Below are 16,476 nucleotides of genomic sequence, written 5' to 3' on the forward strand. Positions count from 1 at the left end.
CATTATTCTCGGTTCAGAAACCTAGGGACTTGTAAACTTATCTTTATCATTCTGATAAAGCTAAGAAGCTTAGAATTTTTCATGTGTGCATTGTGCATGTAGTACGACTCTGTACTTGGTCATTGGTTGTGGGCTTATCAGAATGATCAAGACATATTTAGAATTTGCACAATAGAGACTTGTTTCAACAGTTGCGGTCTTGGCTACCTATCAGAGCTTACAGGCACAGGTTTCCTCAAATCAGGCTTACAAATGGCATGTTGGAAGATTGTAATCAGTGAGTGCCCGACGACTCCATAATGTAGATTTGAATGCGAGGCATCAAGACATTGAGCTTTTTCTTTTACACAGCCCATGTGAGGAGGGTACTTGGGTCACGCCAGTGCCAGTACGCTTGTTGGAAAAGTTCAAATGTAATATTGTTTCACGACCCCTCTACAATTGTACTGACATACGCATAGAATGTAAAAATTTGGATTTGAAGGGCCTCTAGACAGCAACTGGTCACATTAAAAAAAAAATCATGAGCAGGCATAATCATACTCTTTATTACAAGAAAATGCACGAAAGAGATGTAAGACTGGAAACACGTTTGTCTAATATTTGCAACATTATTTACTGTTTGAAATTTATTCTTGAGCACTACTTAAAGATAGATGCTCTGTGTGGTAGTTATTTTGATGCATTTGTACTCTGTTTATTAATTCCCCTGTTATTTGAGTGTGTCATTAAAAAGATTAACCATTTTTGTAATGGACTACCATACTCTTTCATCTCAGTCTACATAAAAAGAAACATGGTCAAAATAAGCCTACATGCTGAATACTTAAGCCAGACAGGCACTCACACTAGCCGCATTTCTACTTGAAGAGGAATTTATCCTCGCTAAACAGAGGCTTCGAAAGGTTTACCATGCCAGAAATCACTGTGAAGATCTTGTCTATGTATGGCACAAGATCTAGATCGAACCGATTTTTCAGAATGCGGTAGATCTTCATCCTCTGAATTGCTCTCTCTACATGAACACGTGCACAGGCTATAGACTGGTTGGACCTGGCTTCTTCTGTCGTCAGCTGTTTCTCCATAAGGAAGGGAGGCCTGATCATTCGCACATTTTTTTTCTCTGCACAGCTCGCTGATCAGGAACCCATTGTCCACCATCACACTGTCGACATGTGGAGTACACCTGTCCAGCAGCTGGGACTGCTTTGTGATGAATGTGTCCGATGCTTTTCCACCATATGCTGGGCTTACGTAACTGATTAGCCCTCCTGGTGTTTCACTTACTAGGACCTTTGCCGTGTATGTTCGTTTATAATGGCTGTATGTGAGCAACCTTGACATAAGGTCTTTTGGCCTCTCGATTTCTATCTCTGTGCAGTCCAGCACCATCCTCGTGTCCTTGTATTCCCAGAAATAGGTTGTTAGGCAGCTAACCACGGAGTCTTTGTCCGGCCAGAAGACAGCATGCTCGAGAATGCTTGCGAGTATCACAATAGACTCTTTAAAGATGTTCGACACTGTTGTTCGGTGCACACCGAAGAGTACTGCCAACAGCGAAAACGTAACGTCGTGATACAACTTCATAAAAGTTAAGAGCACGGCGTCATCGTCACTTATGCAGAAGCTGCGGGATGACTGGAGTGTGCGGGCTTCTGTGTAGAGCTCTGTTATATTATAAAACAACTCGAATGAGCACACTCCTGTCAGTACCAGCAGCCCATTTTCGTCTGTTATTTTAAATATCGTTATCAGCTGTTCTGGCTTGAATGGGTTGCTCATGGTATCGACTTGAACACCAATGTTGCGTTGAAACTTCTCCAGCTCTGCGGTGAGTTCTGCAAATAAAAGCGACGTGGTATAAAAAGGAAACAATTCAGTTGTTTGAAATGAAGCATTGATATAATTCCTACCTTCAACATTTGTGATATGTTCGCCAGGGCTCCCACTGGGAACTGAGAAGGCACTGGCACCTGCCGCAGTTGAGTCTACAACCAATGTTTCGGGAGTGGGCGAAGGGGCAGGTAGCGTCCGAATCACTGATACATGAAATGAAATGAGGACTACATTTGCAGATGCATTACTCAATTACTGGCACAAACAGTCAAATGAGATAACGCATATCATTTAACATTTTTGTAGTATCCATAGTTTCTAAACAGGAATGCAGTATCAGAATTACTATTACTTCAGTAACACACTACTTTATTTCCTATGAATAAACAATCGCCAGTAATTTTTGCGAATGGCGAATGCCCTCTGCTTGTTTTCCTAGTAGTGTTTCACTTGACTGATTGTAGGAACGGTGCGAAATACACATGGAAACACCAGACTGGCCCCACTTGCCAACCTATTAACTGTTTTTTTTTTGTCCTGTTCACACAATGGTTTATACCAACCGGCCGAGCTTTCCATCTGATCAATCACCTATCTCGGTGATATCTGCGGACTCGTTTATATTATCCCTCAAATGGTACAAAAGTTTGGCAACAAAGGGCATTTAATTTATAATTAGTTTTACTGCAATATTTGTTATTTATGAGATCTAGGAAATTGATTTTACATAAATAAAATTGACTCCAGACTAGAACACCAGAACCTTTTCGTACACAAACTGTCATCCTCCGTGGGTTCCAGAACTTGTTCTGCTGCGGCGGCATCTTCCACTGGAGAGCTGTCCGAAATCCCGCTGCTGCTCGTGTTTTCCTGTACTATCAGGAGGTCCAATTGTAGGGAAATGGGAGGTTGTGGCACCTGCTGTGGATTTGCAGCAGCATGCCTTTTACCTGAAAGTTAAAAATTTATTAAAATGGCGCACTGACTAATGCTGATGATTCGGCTAGTTGGTAGTTCATTCCCCAAATACGCACAGCGCACAGTCACCGACAAAGTACAAGATGACTAACCGACAGCAGTGCTGACCTACATTGAACTTTTACTGGTGCCTACTTCGAGTATGCCAACGGTAAACAAGCCAAGGTAAGGAAAATACATACAAAAGGAGAAGTAACATGAGTGGCGTAATAAACAAGGCAGAAAAAATGCAATTTAGTCGGGGAAATGTACAATGTAGCCGTTAGGATAACATACTGAACTGAGTTACTTATGTGAAATAACACTGCCACTGGGAATTGAGCGAAAATGTACTACTGTAAAACTTCTGATTTTCACAGCCCCATTTTTTTTTTTTTTTTACGGATCGGGCAAAGACATTTGCGACCACTAAATTTCGCAAATTCTGGACGAGGCAATTCAGGGCTTCTAGAGGCCGGTATTTCGCTTGCCCCTAAATTTCGCGTAATTCGCAAAATTTATAGGCACCGGAAAAGGAAAAAAAAAGGGGGGCTACAGTGTCATTTCTGGTTACCATGGAACGCTATTTCTAGTTGGTGCTCGTGCTCTATCAAAAATAAGCGCATGTGTGACCCAGCCAGTCCACGGTGTCCGAGTTCCACCCCTACCACGCACGTGTACAGGCAGGCATCTGAAAGTTTCAGAACGAGGACGCGCACAACCGGCGACTTGTGCGCGTGCGGCACGCGCACGTAGGGGTTGCAGCACATCGCCGCTCGTCCAAGAGCCCCCGGCATGAATGCCATTCCAAATTCCAGTGAGAGATGAACGTCAATGCTAGCTCATCAACGTGCGAGGAACAGAACTTTATAAACACTTACGCCGGCGTCTCGCCGCCGCTTCGCCCGGTCGCCTTGTGTCGTGGGGACGCACGGGCAGGTTCAGCGACGGAATTGCCTCCGGCAACAATTTTCGGTACTTGTAACCTAGATATAAAATTAAATGGGACTACGCGCTCACAGAATGTACGCGTCGCACCGGTGTCGGACTTACCCAGAGATTTGTAGACCGGGTAGACGAAGTCCTGCTCATCGAAGTGCTTGCTGCACACAACGGTCGACGCTGACGGCGCCTTCCCCATTCTTAATTTAATCATCCATTCCTTCTTTTTTCTCCATGACTTTGGGTAGAAGTGAAAACTGACACCGGGTTCTTTTCGAGACGTGCATTGCGGCACGGAACAGAATGTTACCATCTCCAAAGCGAATGTACGAGGACAGGGGCAAGGCGAAATCGGAAAGGAACCGGCAGAGCGCTCCTCGCCGTGACGTCACGGCACACTTCACCCAATCAGGGCGCTGCGACCGCAGCGACGCTTGTGCTCGCTCTCGGGGCTAATAGATTTTAGCAAGTTAACGCCACTTGTGGAAGGGACAGGGAGGTTGAGAGAGTTACAGATACTTTGAACTCGAAAGCCTAGGGGGCGCACAATTGTTGGCTTGTTTTCAAACAATTTACAGAACTGAGGGGTGTGTAAAATACTATAAGCAGGATTTTTGGGACCCGAGAGGACTTTGTAATAATAACACAGGCTCAAGTACTGTCGCCGTTTTCCAAGAGACATTTGATGTGTGTCCACATACAAGCTTAATACGGGTGATGTGCAAAATGCCCCAGTGGCAAGCCGGAGCCCAAGGTGATGAACCGGATCCAACATCCTTAGTGTGGAAGGTCGTGCTGAACCATAAACGATCGCTCCATAATCCAGGCGTGACCGAACTAAAGCATTGTACAACCGTAGGAGGCATCGCCTGTCAGACCCCCAAGATACATGTGACAGCACCTTAAGGATGTTAGAGGATTGCAAGCACTTTTGCTTTATTTCCTTTAAATGAGACTTAAATGTAAGCTTTTTATCAAAGATCATGCCTAAAAATTTATGTTCGTGCTTCACCGATATTTCTGTGTTATTCAATTGTAAGAATGGATCCAAAGATAGACCTCGTCGCAGGGAGAAGGGCACACACACAGTTTTCTCTGGGGAGAATTTAAAACCATTTTCATTTGCCCACCTGCTCATCCTATTTATCGTGAGCTGCAATTGCCGTTCACAACTAGAGAGGTTGCAAGACGAAAAAGATATTTGCACATCGTCCACGTAAAGAGAGTAAGAAACGGATGACGGTAGAACTTGAGCTAGACTGTTTATCTTAACTGCAAATAAAGTGGCACTTAAAACTCCGCCCTGGGGGACACCATTTTCTTGTAAGAAGATACTGGATAAAGTCGAGCCTAATCGAACTTGAAATGTACGTTCACTTAAATAGTTCTGTAAGCAACGGAGCATACGGCCACGCACTCCACAGTTGTACAGATCTCGAAGGATACTATACCTCCATGTAGTGTCATATGCCTTCTCTAAATCAAAAAACACGGACACACAATGCTGCCGGTGAACAAAGGCCTCACGTATGACGGTCTCAAGTCGCACCAGATGGTCCATAGTCGACCGTCCAGCCCGAAAGCCACACTGGTTAGTATCGAAAAAGTTTTTCTCCTCAAAAAAACCCTAAGGCGGCGATTTATAAGCCTTTCATAAGTTTTCCCCCAGCAGCTTGTAAGTGCTATGGGGCGGTAGCTTGTAGCTAGAGAGGGATCTTTTCCAGGCTTCAGCAAAGGTATAATGTGGGCACATCTCCAAGTATGCGGAAAAGCAGCAGCTTCCTAAAGGTAATTGAAAAAGGATAGCAGGTGGTACAAGGATTCATGAGAGAGGTGTTTGAGCATCTCGTAGTGAACTCTGTCTGGCCCAGGTGCAGACTGCTTTTTTAAGCTGAGAGCAACTTCGAGTTCACACATTGTGAATGGTTTGTTGTATGCAACAGAGTTAAAGCCTGACATAGTGAATTTCTGTTTTTCAGCGGTAGACCGGAACTTTACAAACTCTGTACTGTAATTGGAAGAGCTACAAACACGCTGAAAATGTTCTGCGAGGAAGTCTGCTTGCCCTGTTAGAGATACCGAGATCGAAGGAAAAAGTGGAATCCTGAAAGCATGGTACTGCCCGCGAACTTTTTTGAGACGATCCCATACTTCTTTAGCCGTGACAAAACTATTTAGGGATGAAACATACTTTGTCCAAGAAGCCCACTTTGCCCGTTTTCGCGTCCATCGAGCTTGTGCTCTTTTTTTCCTAAACTCAATCAAGTTAAGGAAAGTTGGATATCGCCGAAAAGTTCCCCACGCCTTGTTCTGGCTTTTCCGAGTGGAAGTACATTCCTCATTCCACTGGGCTTGCACCTCCGGGGAAGATTTCCTGAAGTCTGTGGAATTGAAGTGGAAGCAGCATTTATAATGCATTCTGTAACGTAAAGCGTCGCATCCTCGGGAGTCATATGAAGAAACAAGGAGGGATCAAGTGCTGCTTCTAAACCAAAAATAGACCAGTCGGCCTTTTCCAACTTCCATCGCGGGAGTCCAGTTGGTATCGATGAAATTGGTAAAACGCTCTCTAAAATTATGGGTAGATGGTCGCTGCCAAAAGGGTTGTCTAAAACGTTCCATGAAAAGCATGGAAGTAGAGATGGTGATGATAGTGATAGGTCGACTGATGTAAAAGTGTTGTGGGCAGCACTAAAAAATGTAGGTTTTTTCTTATTCAGTAAGCAGATTCCAGTTGATAATAAAAGTCGTTCAACAACTCCACCTCGGGAGTCCTGACGAGAGCTTCCCCACAAAGGATGGTGTGCATTAAAATCACCAAGGATTAAAAAAGGTTTGGGGAGTTGGTTGATGAGTGCTTGGAGTTCAAGGAGATGAAGCGGAACATTAGGTGGTAAGTAGAGTGACACTAGAGTGATGAGGCGGTCAAGAAGGATGCGAACTGCAACTGGTTTAAGTGAAGTTTGTAATGGAACTTTGGCACATGCCACTCCACTCTGAACCACCACTGCTACACCACCCGAAGGGCTTGAGGAATGGCGGTCCTTTCTAAAAACTTGATGATGACGCAAAACCTTTGTGTGCGAGTCAGTTAGGTAAGTCTCCTGTAGGCAAATAGCAACAGGGCGGAGCTCATCAAAAAATAAATTGATGTCATCTATGTTACGTAGAAGGCCGCGACAGTTCCACTGCATAATCCCTATATTTTTAACCATTTAAAACACAATATGTATAACATAAAAATTATATTAAAAAGCTATGTTCCTTAGGGTTTAAAATCTATTTTCACACGCGGTGCACTTTGTTTTTTAGAGGGGTTCTGCTTCCGATTAGAGTCACCGGAGGCAGAAGGGGTGGACTCTGATCTTGAGAGGAGAGCCTCCTCATCAGATATCGACCCACCCTCGTCCATGGGCTCGTCTGCAGCTGCCGGCAGCCGGACCCCGGGAGGTCGACTGCCTTGGCACCTCCCCAGGCTTCCTCTGGGGAGCAGAGGTGTGGGGAGGTAGGCCCCGGCCCCGAGAGGTCGAAGCGGCCGGTTGAGCAGGAGACGTCGTCCCCTGTTCTGGGGTGGATGCTGGCAAGGCAGCATTCACCTTGCGGTTCGGGGGCGGTGCCCCTGGCACCGCTCCCGGGGGTTTGGAGGGGGACCGTGATGGGATTGATTGATTGATTATTAGGAGTTTAATGGCGCAAAAGCAACATAGGCCATGCTGCGCCAAAGGAATAGTTAAAAGACTCTATAGTAAAAGGAAAGAATTACTATGCTGAGGATCTATAACTGGTGCAGGTAGCCAGTTTTTTTAAGAAAATCTAAAATATGACCAAAAGGAACTAAAGGTTGATCTCCCAGTAAAAAGGCTGGATGAAATGGAAGGTATCCAGAAAGTGCAGGGAAACTTGTTTGACGTTCTTGATCAAAGAATTTGCAGTGCCATAGAATATGCAGCATTGTTAGCAATTCACCGCAATGCTCACAGACTGGGGTTTCCTCACCACAAAGAAGGTGTCGATGGGTGACACGTGAATGTCCAATTCTCAAACGACACATTAAAACTTCATGGTGACGGTCTCTATGGTGCGAACTCTCCCATACCTCCAAACGTGGTTTGATGACATGTAGCTTATTGTTTATTTCTTTGTCCCAGTCTTGCTGCCAGGCATTATGAATTGCTTTTTTAAGAACTGGTTTAAAATCTTCTTGAGGCAGCTGAACGGGTGTTTCCAGAGCATCCTTAACAGACGCTGCCAGCCTATCCGCCTTCTGATTACCTGAAATTCCCACATGGCTTGGTACCCAGCACAGCTTGATATTGTATCCTATTTGGGAAGCCAGGTTTAACTCTACCCGTACTTGTTGCACGAGCCGATTCTTAGAATCATTGAGAGAACAGAGAGAGAGGATAGCACTCTGGGAGTCCACAAACAAGATAGCTTTCCTGATGTTGCCTAATATATATTCGATGACCATGAGCACACCATAAAGTTCTGCAGTAAAAATGCTGGCAACAGAGTGAAGCCGTCGAGCTTTTACAAAGTGTTCTGAATATACAGCCGAACCGACAAAGTGTGGAGTTTTTGCACCATCAGTGAAGAATTGTGCATGGTCCTTATACTTAGCTTGCAAGGTCATAAACTCTTGCTGAAGGACTAGTGGTGCAACAGTTCGCTTATTGTATTTCGCTAGTGACCAGTCACAGGTATAGTGCACCGCCTTCCAAGGAGCAATGCTTCGAACTTTCGTCATCAAGCTACGCTCAGGAAGTGCAAGCTGCAGGGATGCAGACATGCATTGAATGCGGAGGCTTAAAGGCCGTACTATACTTGGCTTATTCTCAAAAAGACGAAAAAAAGGAGATACCTGCAAACAACGGAAGGATGGGTGTTCAGGGTCAGATTTGACTTTATAACTATAGCATAGGCTGAGGAACTGTCTTCGCTTTTCTAGTGGCATTTGGTACGTCTCTGCATACAAACTCGGGACAGGCGACGTTCGGAAGGCCCCCGTGGCAAGTCGAAGTCCAAGGTGATGCACAGGATCTAGCATTTTTAAAGATGAAGGTCGTGCCGAGCCATATACAACCGCACCATAGTCGAGGCGGGAACGAACCAGCGAGTTGTAGAGTCGCAGGAGGCATCTCCTGTCAGAACCCCAGGACATGTGTGCAAGCACCTTGAGAACATTGGCAGATTTAAGACACTTTCGCTTCAGTTCTTTTAGATGGGTCTGAAAAGTGAGCTTCTTATCAAAAATAACACCCAAGAATTTGTGTTCATGCCTAACGGTTACATCAATGCCATTCATCTGCAAGCTGGGATCTAGCGACAACCCTCGACGTAATGAAAAAGGCACGCACACTGTTTTTTCTGGTGCAAACCGGAAGCCATTTTCATCGGCCCACTTACTCATCTTATTTATTACTATCTGCAATTGGCGCTCACAAATTGACAAGTTGCAGGAGGAGAAAGCGATCTGGACATCGTCTACGTACAATGAATAAAAAACTGATGGTGGTATAACTGCAGCGAGGCTGTTGATCTTAATTGCGAACAAGGTAACACTCAAGACACCTCCTTGTGGGACGCCGTTTTCCTGTGTAAAAACATCTGAGAGCGTGGATCCCAGGCGGACTTGAAAGAAACGGTCTGTCAAGAAGTCCTTTAAGCAACGCAGCATGCGACCACGAACGCCACACCTATACAGGTCCTGAAGTATTCCGTACCGCCATGCCGTATCGTAAGCTTTCTGTAAATCAAAAAAGACAGAAACGCAATGCTGCCGGTTCACAAAAGCCTCACGCACGAAAGTCTCCAACCGGACAAGGTGATCTAAGGTTGAGCGACCTCTTCTAAAACCACACTGGTTTTTATCGAAAATTTTTTTTTGTTCTAGAATGTATACTAGCCTTCTGTTAATAAGCCGTTCATAAGTTTTTCCTAGACAACTAGTCAGTGCTATAGGCCGATAACTTGCTGGTAGGGAAGGGTCTTTGCCAGGCTTCAAGATGGGAATGATGTGTGCTTGTTTCCAGCACTGTGGAAAACAAGAAGCTTCCCATAAATAATTAAAGAAAGACAACAAATTCACCAAGGATTCAGCCGACAAGTGCCTCAGCAGTTCATAATGAATCATATCTGGACCAGGTGCCGACTGCTTCCTTACTGCAAGGGCAAATTCAAGCTCACACATTGTGAACAGCCGGTTGTAACCAGTATCACTTCCAGAGAAATCAATATGCTGTTTTTCTGCCAAGGACCTGAACTTTTTAAATTTGGTAGAGTAATTTGAAGAACTGGAGACTTCTCGAAAATGATCAGCAAGAATGTCAGCCTGATCTTTTAGTGATGGGGATGATGAAGGAAAACGGGGAATGCTGAAGGAGTGGTAAGTACCTCGAATTTTCTTAACACGATCCCATACCTCTTTTGCAGGAACAAAACTGTTTAGAGAGGATACATATTTCACCCATGAGGTCTTCTTGGCTTGTTTTCGTGTCCAATGAGCTTTTGCTTTACACTGTTTGAATTTGATCTTGTTCTGAACAGTCGGGTACCGCCGAAACTTTCCCCAAGCCTTATCCTGAGCTTTTATGGTGGTTGTACAATCCTTGTTCCACCAAGGCTTGCATTTCTTGGGAATATTTCCAGAAGTTCGGGGAACTGACAGATAAGCAGCATTTATAATTTTTTCGGTAAGATAAAAAGTCGCTTCCTCAGGAGACATAGCTAAAAAAACAGCGGGATCAACCACTGCCTCCAGAGAAAATAAAGCCCAGTCGGCTTTATCTAACTTCCACTTGGGAGCACAAGCTCGAAGAGGAAGGGATACTGAACTTTCTAAAATTACAGGAAAATGGTCACTACCGAAAGGATTTTCTAAAACCTTCCAAGAAAAGCAGGGAAGTAAAGTAGGTGATGATATGGAAAGATCAATGGAAGTAAAAGTATTATGAGGTGCACTAAAAAAAGTTGGTTGTCTCTTGTTTAAAAGGCAAAGGCCAGATGACAGTAAAAATCGTTCTATGACACCGCCACGAGAGTCTTGATGAGCACTGCCCCACATGGGGTGGTGTGCATTAAAATCTCCTAAGATTAAAAAAGGCTGTGGCAGTTGGCCCACAAGCCCTTGCAGGTCATGTAAATGCACTGGAAAGTTTGGTGGAAGGTAAAGCGAAACAATAGTAATTAGGCGGTCAAGCAGAACACAAACTGCTACTGCCTCTAAGGGGGTTGCGAAAGGGACAGGCGCACAGGCAATACCACTCTGCACAACCACAGCTACTCCACCGGAAGAGGTGTTACAAGAAACACGGTCTTTTCTAAAAACCTGATGTCGCCGTAGTACCTGAGTATGTGTTTCATTAAGATGAGTCTCCTGTAAACAGATGGCAACAGGCTGGAGCTCATCGAGAAAAAAGTTGACATCATCAATATTACGAAAAAGACCGCGGCAGTTCCACTGCATTATACCTATATTTTTAACCATTTAAAACGAAACAAGTATAACATACAATTATATCAAAAAGCTATATTCCTTACGGTTTAAAATCTATTTTTACACGCGGCGCACTTTGTTTTTTAGGGGGGTTATTCTGCCTCCGGTTAGAGTCACCGGAGGCAGAGGGGGTGGACTCTGATCTTGAGAGGAGAGCCTCCTCATCAGATCTCGACTCACCCTCGTCCATGGGCTCGTCTACAGTTGCTGGCAGCTGGCCCTTGGAGGTCGACTGCTTTGGCACCTCCCCAGGCTTCCTCTGAGGAGCAGAGGTGTGGGGAGGTAGGCCCCGACCCCGAGAGGTCGAAGCAGCCGGTTGAGCAGGAGACGACATCTCCTGTTTTGGGGCGGATGCTGGCAAAGCAGCATTCACCTTGCGGTTCGGAGGCGGTGCCACTGGCGCCGCTCTCGGGGGTTTAGAGGGGGACCGTGACGGGAGATGCAGGTCGTCCGGAGACGTCTGCGTTCCCATCGAAACTACTGGCCGCGCTGGTCCCCTGCGCAGGGCCTCGGCATAAGAGCCCTTCGATACAAAAGCAAAACGCTTCTTTGCCTCAGTGTAGGTAATGTTTTCGGTAACTTTTAATGTAAGAACTTCTTTCTCGTCTTTCCACACAGGGCAAGATCGAGAGTATGCCGGGTGGTTGCCACTACAGTTCGCACAATGAGGCTCATTATCGCACACATCTGCAACGTGTTCCTTGCTGGAGCACTTTGCACAGGTGTCCCTTCCCCGACAGTTCCGTGACCCATGGCCGAACCTCTGGCACTTAAAGCACCGTTGAGGGTTCGGCACATAAGGTCGGACCCGGCATTGAAGGTAACCTGCCTTTACAGTCTGCGGCAGAGTGGTTGAATCGAAAGTCAAAATTATATGTTTTGTCTTCCGTTCCACACCATCACGGCGGATAGTGATTCGTCGTGCATCGATAACTCCTTGACTAGAGAGGCCCTCAATTATCTCTGGCTCAGGTGAGTCAAGTAAGCCATCTTCAGAAATGACCCCTTGAACACTGTTCAGTTTGCGGTGAGGACTGACGCTTACTTTGTAGTCAGAGACAAGGTTCAGTTTAAGGAGGGCATCACTTTGCTGCTTTGTGTTGACCTCGACAAGGAGATCATCAGATCCCATCTTCTTTGCATTGTAATTGGCGCCAATAACACCCTCAAGAACTTTGGAGACTAGAAAGGGAGAAAGTTTGCCAAGTGGCTTGTCACCTTCCGAGTGCATAACAAGGAACTTCGGGAATTTTTCCAGTACAAAAGATTGTTTCGTGTTCAGTGCTTCGGTGCGGCCCCTTTTGGGGGGCCGATCAAAAGGTTTAAGTTTGGAACCCATATGAAGGGGGAGGGTTTTCGGAAACTGTGGTGCACCGCCCACCACCGAGCCCAACAAGGGAATAGGTAACGCTCCATAACAAGAATGGCTTGGCTGAAGACGTTACGCTATTAGTGCTGCCCAGTCTCTATAACCAAGAGTGGTTTTGGACAAGGTGTCTGTCGCCACCCAAGGTTAGCCCTTGCCGCCAAAGGAGTTGAAAAGGAAAGAAGAGAAATGAGAAGAGTGAAAAGGAGGAGAAGACAAGGGTGAAAGTAGAGAGGGGATAGTAGAAGAGGCGACTAGACTGAATCATCCTGGCCGGGCCTTACCAGGACTCCCGTCTACGAGAAGCAGGGGCCGAAGTGGTGTATTGCCTCACCCGGGGGGCCCCGAAGGGTCCAAACCTACCCCGGGCTCGGCTCAACCACCAGGATGCCCTTTTCCCCGGACACGGGAAAGCCACGCACAGCCATACGTGGGCGGGCGAACCCGCATGGCTCGGGGTCCGTGGAGACGCCACTCTCCAAACACCTGCTTTCACAGGTGCCCCCTGCGGGGCCGTGATGGGAGATGCAGGTCGTCCGGAGACGTCTGCGTTCCCATCGAAACCATTGGCCGCGCTGGTGCCCTGCGCACGGCCTCGGCATAAGAGCCTTTTGAGACAAAGGCAAAACGCTTCTTTGCCTCCACGTAGCTGATGTTTTCAGTAACTTTTAGTTTAAGGACTTCTTTCTCATCTTTCCACATAGGACATGATCGGGAGTATGCCGGGTGGTTGCCATTGCAGTTTGCACAATGAGGCTCATTATCGCACGCATCTGTAGCGTGCTCCTTGCTGGAGCACTTCGCACAGGTGTCTCTTCCTCGACAGTTCCTCGAACCATGGCCGAACCGCTGGCACTTAAAGCACCGCTGAGGGTTCGGCACATAGGGTCGGACTCGGCACTGGAGGTATCCTGCCTTTATGGTCTCTGGTAGTGTGGTGGAATCGAATGTCAAGATAATATGTCTTGTTTTTCGTTCGACACCATCTCGGCGGAGGGTGATGCGGCGTGCACCTACAACCCCTTGGCTGGCGAGGCCCTCAACGAGCTCTTCCTCAGATGTTTCGAGCAAGTCGTTCTCAGAGATGACTCCCTGAATGGTGTTCAGCATGCGGTGTGGAGTCACGCTAACCTTATAATCTGAAACGGAGTTCAAGGCGAGAAGAGCGTCACTTTGTTGTTTTGTGTTTCTCGACCAGAAGGTCGCCCGACGCCATCTTTTTGGCATTGAAGTTCATACCAATGACACCTTCAAGGACTTTAGAAACAAGGAAGGGAGAAAGCTTGGCAAGTGGCTTTTCCGCCTCAGAATGGAGGACAAGAAACTTCGGAAATTTAAAAAGCTCAGGGGACTTTGCGGGATGGTAAAGGACTTCGGTGCGGGCCCTTTTCAGGGCCCGATCAGGTTTTTGGTTGTGTTTGGAACCCATAATAAATGGGGAGGCATTCGGCGTCTGTAGCGCACCACCCACCACGGAGCCCAACATGGGGATAGGTAATGCGCCATAGCAATAAAGGTTTTGCTGACGACATTACGCTATCAGTGCTACCAAGACACTATAACCTAGTGCGGGTCTAGACAAGGGGTCTATCGCCACCCAAGGTTAGCCCTTGCCGCCAAAGATGGTGAATATGAAAGAAAGAAGAGCAGAGAAAAGAGAAAGATAAGAGGGGATAGTAGAAGATGTGGCGACTGACTGAATCATCCTGGTCGGGCCAAGCCAGGACACCCGTCTACAGGAAGCAGGGGCCAAAGTGGTGTGTTGCCTCGCCCAGGGGGCCCCGAAGGGTCCAAACCTACCCCGGGCTCAGCTCAACCACCAGGATGCCCTTTTCCCTGGACACGGGCTCGCCACGCACAGCCAGACGTGGGTGGGTCTTAGCCACTTTTTACTCAGGGTCTGTGGTGTCGCCAAAGTGGCTGGGGTCCATGGTGACGCTACTCACCAAGCACCTTGCACCTACGGTGCAGGCGCCCCCTGCGGGGCTCGGGGTCCGTGGAGACGCCACTCTCCAAACACCTGCTTTCACAGGTGCCCCCTGCGGGAGAATGTGTCTGTGTCTGTGCCCTTAATATTGCACGGCTGAAGGGTACGTCATCAGCCGACCTGAACGTGACCCGCTGCTCTGGTGATCCGAAACCCATGAAGAAGGCCAGACGTGGCCTCGCTGTGCCGACCCAGACTTCGTACACCTGTGACTCGTCTCGAGCGCGCTGTTTCTCGGAGAGCTCGCACCTGTGCCAGCAATATCAGGTCGCAATCCACGAGGTCTCCGTTTGGATGATGCTAGGCGAAACTTGAGGACTGTTGTCCATGCGTCGGTGGCGGAGGGTCCGCAGAAAGGACCTTCACAACAGGGATGCCACCGTATAGTTTTTTTCAACCGTAACAGAAGATATGTGTTCAGGACAGGATGCTTCAGGTGGTCTACTATTTTCGAAAAATCCAAATGACACTGCCTGCACCATCTTCAACGAGATAACCTACAACGAAAGTATGAATTGTCCTTTCAGACATCAGCGTGGTAAAGTTTCATGTTCAAGGCCACACCTACAGATAAAGAATACCAGTTCATTCCACCGTTACGTCATGTGATTAATGTTGACAGGGGCGTCCTTATTGAACAGGGGCGTGATGACGTTTTGATGGGATTTAGGGTGACATAGAAATTATTTAGAGGTCGAAGTCTTTTCACATCCCTCATCAGACAGACAGGATGTCAGGGAAGGGACTGCGGTCAGTCCTTGATAGAACGTTCTTTTGAGCCCATTAAAGGGGTACTCCACCGTTTTGTTCATTGTCTCCGATTTCCTTGAAATTTTGCTAAACTAACCAACAAACATTGCTAAAATAGTATCCCCAAATATTAGGTCAAAATATTGTTTTTTCGCGAAGTTATTGAATTTACAGTTTTGGTCTTCACCATGTTTTTCAAACTGAAAGTCTCTACTGGCAACAACAACAAAGTGACGTCAGTGGAAGGCAGGGGTTAACTTTTTGGACTACAGAAGTTGTTCCCAACGGATTTGAAGCAGTTTCTTCGTGTCAAATGAGTGCTTTGGAAGCTCGCTCCCGTATCCGCGCTCCAGCACGGAACAAATGATTGGCATATTCTATTTTTAGACTACTTGCTCGACTGGCAAGCCTGCCTGCCACTGACGTCACGGCAGTGAAAAGTGTGCGAATATTTGAATATCGGTTTTTGCACCATTTTCATTTGCCGATTTCACAATACCTATTATGAATTTCGCGATGCTAAATAGCATACCGGAAAGGCTAAAGGCCGGGGAGTCAGAAAATATAGTTAGTTGAGGTAGCTCAAAAAATCGGTGGAGTACCCCTTTAAAGACTCCTCGTCCGTCCCAAACCACTACCTTCAAGGCAAAGTGCAAAGCCTCCGGGAAAGTAATTTCGGGATCAAAAACTTCCACTTCAAACTTCATCTGAGTCGTTATCTCAAACAAGTTTGAAAAATGTATTGCAGTATCAGTACTTCTTTATTTGTATTCCTGTCCTCCCTGAAATGTATTCCTGTATTTGTATTTCCAAAGACTTTTTGCCTCTATCTCAAATGTATTCCCGATACGTATCGTGATACAATTTTAGATATATTTTAGTATCAGCATTTTACCTATAATTTTAATGTATCCCAGCATTTGTATTTCCAAATACATTTTGGAGTATTCCTGCCCAACCCTGGCTCATGCAACCCACTTATTGCTGTTCTCATTTCAGGGAACAAAGAGGAAGAGGTCGGAGAGCAGCAAGAGTTCAGGTAAAGACTAATTCACTTCTTCAAAAAAATGCAGTCATCGTCCAACTTCGAAAGCGCTTGAGAGGAGGAGTGGAGCAGGCGACCAGGCCTAGTCCTACTGGACA

The 16,476-nt window shown here is 46.4% G+C and overlaps 1 non-coding gene across 1 annotated transcript; it reads right to left on the reverse strand.

Annotated features, from left to right (window-relative positions):
• Nucleotides 1-526: 526 nt before the first annotated feature.
• LOC120844051 lies at nt 527-1,734 on the reverse strand. Its single transcript, XR_006078000.1, has one exon. It is a non-coding gene; the product is annotated as an uncharacterized LOC120844051 (transcript).
• Between the last annotated feature and the right edge of the window lie 14,742 nt (nt 1,735-16,476).

This window comes from Ixodes scapularis, unplaced genomic scaffold (assembly GCF_016920785.2).
Source record: "Ixodes scapularis isolate PalLabHiFi unplaced genomic scaffold, ASM1692078v2 PGA_scaffold2__306_contigs__length_199485367, whole genome shotgun sequence".
Taxonomy (NCBI): Eukaryota; Metazoa; Arthropoda; class Arachnida; order Ixodida; family Ixodidae; genus Ixodes; species Ixodes scapularis.